Raw genomic sequence first — 6,317 nt, 5'->3', positions numbered from 1 at the left:
CATTTTCCTTAGGCACCTTCCCCTCACCTTGGAAATCACCAAATTGGTTACCAACTTAGATTAAACTATCATAACTTTCAGTCTCTTTTACCTCAGTATTCCCAATGTAAGTAATTTCTTAGCTTCAGCCTCCCCAGTAGCAAAGATTATAGTTTTCTTTTACCAAGCCAAGCACAAGATTAGAATTCTAATAAAGCAAATAAAATAGCTCATACCCCCAAAATATATTATAAAATATGCACTTGGAAAAATGATTATTTTATTGATTATTTCAATTCATAAGGTTTGTCATAGAATAGCATTTTTTAAGAACAAAAAAACTATGATGGAGAAATTATCACTGAAACTTATTAAGAAAAAAATGTGTGCATTTTGTTTGTTTTTGTTTTTTTGCTTGTCTTATGAAAGCTCACTTAAAGGGAAAACATTTTATTTCCACATTCAAAGGATAACTTGGCATTCTGGCGACTTGTATTGTCTATCTAGGTTGACAGACCTAAATGCTTAAGAATCATCAGTAGTTTTGCATAAGAAGGGCCTAGTCCAGGTGGGGAGTCTGCTTTGAAACTTTCCATATCTTCCAGGAGTTGGTGAGTTGAGCCTGAGCTGAATTATATTTTTGATGATTTTAAGGTTTATCTTTTTGTTTGAAGAGGCAGAGACTTCTGAGAAGTTACTCAGAAAGATTCCCAGCTTGGGTGAGGGTGAGACCGAACTGCAGGTTTTCTGAGAGTGTTAGGATACACTGCTGCTTGTGCAGAAGTAAGATGGAAAATTTTTGACCTTGTCTGCAGAGAAGGAGACTTTGTTGAACATCTCCTGCTGTTTCCTGTGCCTGTAATTCATTCTGACTCTGAAGTAGGGGAGATAATACATTAATAGGGAACTCTAAACTGTTTATATATTTTCATAAAAAACATAATTTGGACTCACTATCTTTGAAACAAAATGGTTTTCTGTATGAGATTTAATGTTAACTCAGGTCTTAATCTGTTCTTTTAAAAAACTATCTTTCTCCCTTCTCTTTTTTTCCTTTCCTTTTTCTTTCTTTAGCTAATTATTTTGAAGGGGAAGAAAAATAATAATAATAAATAACATTTATATAGTTCTTACTGGTTTACTATGAGCTAGATACTGCGCTAAGAGCTTTATGGTTATTATTTCATGTGATGGACATAGAACATTTTAGAATCATTTTCAAACTATTATAGACTGTAGCCCATTTTATCAAAATGAGTTTGCTTTTAAGTCATGAACAAACATTTGGCTTAATCTGAATAAATTCTATAAGGAATTAATATAAATTCATTTAATATAAAGCCTGAATTTGAAAGACAAGAGGAGCTATAACATGACTCAGATTTGTGAATGTGTATTTCTAAATATTCTACATAATATTTTATACTGAATAACTTTATGGATTAGTCAAGTATGATTTGTTACAGCTTGAAGACACTAAAATGAGCTTGAAGACACTGAAATAGGACCCAAGTATTTTAGCTTCTCCTCCTGAGTCTTATCTAGATTAAATATCCCCAATTGAGTCACTTGATCTTATAAAGATCTACATTCCCCCAACTCCCCAAGTCTGAAGATTCTACCTTTAAGACTGAATTAGTCTTTTTTAGGTTAATGTATATCATTCTTTACAACTATCTTTCCCCAAATAATTCTATCCAATTATTGAATTAAATAACAAAAGTAAAACTTTCTTTTAACAATTGAGATAAATATTTCATGTCGCAGATTTATAGAGTAGAAATAGAAGATAGATATCTCAAAGACAATCATTGAGTCCATACCTTCTCCCCCACTTTATTTTACAGATGAAGAGTTTACAACAGATTATTAAGCACTGCAAATAGTCATGAAGCTAATAAGTATTTGAGAAGTTTTAAACTCACATTTTTCTAACTCCAATACAGTGCCCTTTCCACCTACCTGATTCATTTTCTTCCATGTTCTCTCTTTTTTTGTTGTTTTATTTTGTTTTGTTTGAATGTTTAAATCATTCTTCTGTCTGAAATCAAATTTGTGTCTTTTTGTATTCTTGCCTGTGTGAAATGTATTTCTCTTTTATCTCAAAAGGGGTTCTAACTTTTTTTCTGACTCTCCAATTGTAGAATGAGACAGTTGTTTGTCTCCTTCTGGCTGAGTTATTCTGCTGCTAGAAACAAATAAAGACATAAAAAAAAAATCTTTCAATACAAAAGCTTTCTCAGGGTCTTTGTTCATCCTACAATTCTAGGTCCCTGACTTGTACTCAAACTAATTGTATTGCCTTTAAGGGCCATGAAAGACATGGCCAATCACCATACATCACCTAGCTTTATCAGAAAGTATTCATCTTTGGTAAAGGGATAACAGGATATTAACACTTATGTTAATACTTTAACACCTTATCTTTGGTAATTAATTATATCTTGCTATTATATTAACTGAGTTGGTGAGGGCATATTTCACACTATAAATTAACACATTTTCTTGTCATTCTAGGAAATTTAATTTTTTCAAAATGTTACCCTCCCCCACTGTCCTTACTCCCAAAAGAATAAAATCAAATGTTTTTGTTTTCTTAATTTTGTAGGGAATAACATACACAAAGTAGGTAAATAATTACTAGATACTACTTTTGTCAGTTTGCTAAATTGCTAACCTGATTAATCCTAGGAGTCTATATCTCAGTGTTAGGAACTTAGTCTTAGAAGCATTTTGTAACTTCTTGTTTACAAACTCCTGCAATTCTAATGCTGCCCTTCAAAAAATACTTTAAAACTAGTGTTTTACATGCTTGTTCTCATTCAAGTCTTACAAAAGCCCCATGTGGCAGGCACTGCAGACCAATTGATCCTGATTTTACAGATGGAGAAACTGTGGATCAGTGAGGTTAATTGACTTGCCCAGGGTCACACAACTTGTTAGATGTTAGGTATGGGATGGAATCTCCATCTCTCTAACTTGAAGTCCAGGTCCTTTAACACAGTGTAATACTGCCTTATAGATTGTAATCATATCCAATATTCCTTATGTTTTGTTTAGCTATACCAACTGCTTATTTTTCATTTTGTTTTTGATAAAATAATCATCTGCTCTGTTTGTCTTATCATCCACACTTCCACTGAACTCTCTTGGGACCTATTGAGATTATGCCCTAGAAGGTTTAATATACTTCTTTTTGGAAATCATTTCTGATGAAGCACTTGTCTGTGATCTCAGACAAACTTAGTTATGCCTGAGGATCCAAACAATCTTACTGTAGCTTTTGGAAAGGGCATGTCAGTCACTTCCTCTGTGACTCCATCACCATTTCTGTTCTCCCTCAGAACAGACTGTTCTTCCCCCACTACCATTTATTTTTCTGATAGTATTGGTGTTATATTAGAAGGTAAGCTCTCTAAGGTTATAGATTTTATTGCTTTTGTATTTGAATCCCAAAAGTATTTTATAGATGGTCCTCATTGTTCATTCCATCATTTTTCCTGTTTGATTTATGAGATTTTTGAATCCCATTTCATCCACACAGTGGTAGCTTACTACATATCCAAATACTGAGTTTTATTGTAAGGTGCCAGACTATCAACCTGTTTAATTTTCAACCCTTCATGTCATAGCCAGGGAGATGATGATCATTGGCTATCTGAGGCACCAGCTACACAGGCAGAGGGAGAGGTTTTCAGCATGGAATTTGGAACTTGCCAAAAAGCCAAAGAGAGAGTTTTAGATAAAAAAGTATGTGAATCCAAAGAAAACCTGCTGCAAACAAAATTTACAAATCTTAAGTCAGCTCCAAAATACAAAGAATCCTATTATCACACCAACTAATAAAAATTAAGAACTTTTAGGACCTAATGACTCATTATTACTTTTTTTTTCACATCTCAAAGTCAAGCTGTCAAACCATAGGTGATTTTTTGATGTCCCCCATACATACAAGAGAAAAAAGTAGACTTGTTTTAAATAAAAGGAAAAATATACTGAGCTAAGATATGTTTGGTGTCTCTCTTACCTAGATTTCTCTCCATCTCTGACTTTCCTAACATCCTTCAGAGGACAGCTCAAATCTCATTTCCAAAAGAAGACTTTTATTAGTCACCTTCAATGCCTGGAATTTCTACCAGATACTATCTCTGATTAACATGTATATATAAAATTTTTTTTTGCACATAGTTATTTAAATTTCTTTGTCTTATTAGGCTATGAGTTCCTTTAGAGTAAGGGATGATTTTTGCTCATTTTTTACTTTCTTTGTATTTCCAACATTTAGTAAGGTGCCTGATACATAGAGAAGAATTTGGTAAATATTTGTTAATATTTTTTAACAACTCTAAATTATCTGCAATGTTACTCTAAGCACTGTCTCCATGATTTTTAAAATAATGAAATTCTCTATTAAAAGTAAAATTTTCTCATTTTGTCATCAGAGTTAATCTTAAAAGCAAACTTGATGGGAAACAGGAAGAAGTTTCTAATAGAAACTGAGTTGAAATAAGAAACAAGACATCTAATAATTTGCAACAAGATTTGTCAGGCAAATGACATTTCTATAACCAAATATTGGATAAACTCAACATTTGACTGGTAAAATTGGAAAAATCTCAATTGCCTTGCAGTTTCAAATATGATGAAACCTTGTCATAAACCACCAGATTATGCATCCATCCATAACATAAAAAACAAATTAGGAGATTCTATAGAAAATAGAGATGCTGTAGACAGATCAAAGTTGCTAGTAAGAAAGTTGTAGTGACAAGATATTGGGGGAATTGTCTAACATGCCAGATATTTATGGATTTATCTTATTAGTTTAACATTTTGTACCTTTAACCCCACTCCCACTCCCACTGTATTACATGGTTGAATTATTTGTACATAGTAGAAACTTACTAAATATTAGTGCAGTATTCAGGGCCAGAATGCTTCTTTAGGGAAAGAAGCGTACTCTTCACATGAAAATAGCAAAGTTCTTACTTTTTTCATCTGTAAAAGAAAAGACCAGCTTCTGGGATAAGAATTCATCATTTGGAAATATTGCTGTGAAAAGTAGAGAACAGTATAGAAGAAACTAGACATAGATCTACATCTCACATCCTATAGTAAGATAAGGTCCAAATGTATTCGTGATTTAGACATAAAAATATTATCATAAGCAATTTAGGAGTGCGAGGAATAGTTTAGCGATCAAAATTTTGGAGAAGGAAGGAATTTATGACCAAATAAGAAATAGAGAACATTATGAAATACAAAATGGATAAATTTAATTTCATATATTAAAATTTTTTTACACAAAGAAAATCAATGCAGCCAAGATTAGAAGGTAAGCAGAAAGCTGGGGTGAAAAATTTCTAACCATTGTTTGTGATAAAGGCTGTAAAGTATTAGCTAGTTCCTTCGAGGGCTTCAGGGTCAGCCAGAGTCAAGACAAATTAAAGTCCTTCATCTTTATGGGGAAAAGTGAAGGAGGCAGGTAAACTGCCACACAGCTTTTCAAAGATCTCACCTGATTCTGGAATCCTGAGTCACCAGGCTCTTTCCTCCTCATCCTGCCTCTCTCCCTGCACCCTCTCATCCTTACTTCTGATTATTTTAACACCAAACATTCAGCAAGCACCAACAATGAGAAAAGCCATTTATCCAAACAGATGCTAATAGAGTCATTGTCTCACATCAAATAGGTAATTAGCCTTAAGTGCTCAGTTGTCTGATTCAAGCACACCTTTTTGGAGTTTCAGCCCTCTACAGAAGGCCTTATTTGTAAAATGTATAGAAAACTGAGCCAAATTTATAAAAATACAAGTTTTCCCCAATTAATATATGGTCAAAGGATAGGAACAGATAATTTTCAGATGAAGAAATTAAAGCCATATGTAAAAAAATCCTCTAAATCACTATTGACTGTAGAAATGCAAATGAAAACCACTCTGGGGCATACTACATTACACCTATCAGATTGGCTAAGATTGTGAATAATAACAACAAGATTATGTGATGATAAGCTATGAGAGATTTAGCTATTCTCAGCAATACTACAATTCAAGACCATTCTAATAGACTTGGGATAGAAAGTGCTATATACATCCACAAGAAAAAAAAAAAAAAAAAACTTTGGTCAGTGAATATGGATTGAAATGTACTATTTTCTGTTTCTTGTTTATTTTTTCTTTTTCATGGTTTTTCTCTTTTGATTTGATTTTTCTTTCACAACAGTACAAATATAGAAATATCTATCTCAGATTGCTTGTTGCTTTGGGGAGAGGAATGATAAAGGAAGGGAAAAAAATCATGATTTCATAGTATAATGGGTATCATATTTCTTGAAT

General features: G+C 32.8%; 1 long non-coding RNA gene across 1 annotated transcript; it reads right to left on the bottom strand.

Moving 5' to 3' along the window:
• Positions 1-244: 244 nt before the first annotated feature.
• LOC116422259 lies at positions 245-5,486 on the bottom strand. The gene is made up of 4 exons (XR_004232824.1): positions 5,348-5,486; positions 4,885-4,977; positions 1,942-2,167; positions 245-853 (listed from the first exon to the last, which is right to left on the bottom strand). It is a non-coding gene; the product is annotated as an uncharacterized LOC116422259 (long non-coding RNA).
• Between the last annotated feature and the right edge of the window lie 831 nt (positions 5,487-6,317).

This window comes from Sarcophilus harrisii, chromosome 3, assembly GCF_902635505.1.
Source record: "Sarcophilus harrisii chromosome 3, mSarHar1.11, whole genome shotgun sequence".
NCBI classification, from domain to species: domain Eukaryota; kingdom Metazoa; phylum Chordata; class Mammalia; order Dasyuromorphia; family Dasyuridae; genus Sarcophilus; species Sarcophilus harrisii.
Note: the sequence above shows the minus strand (reverse complement) of the source record. Positions and strands in the feature narration are given on the sequence as shown.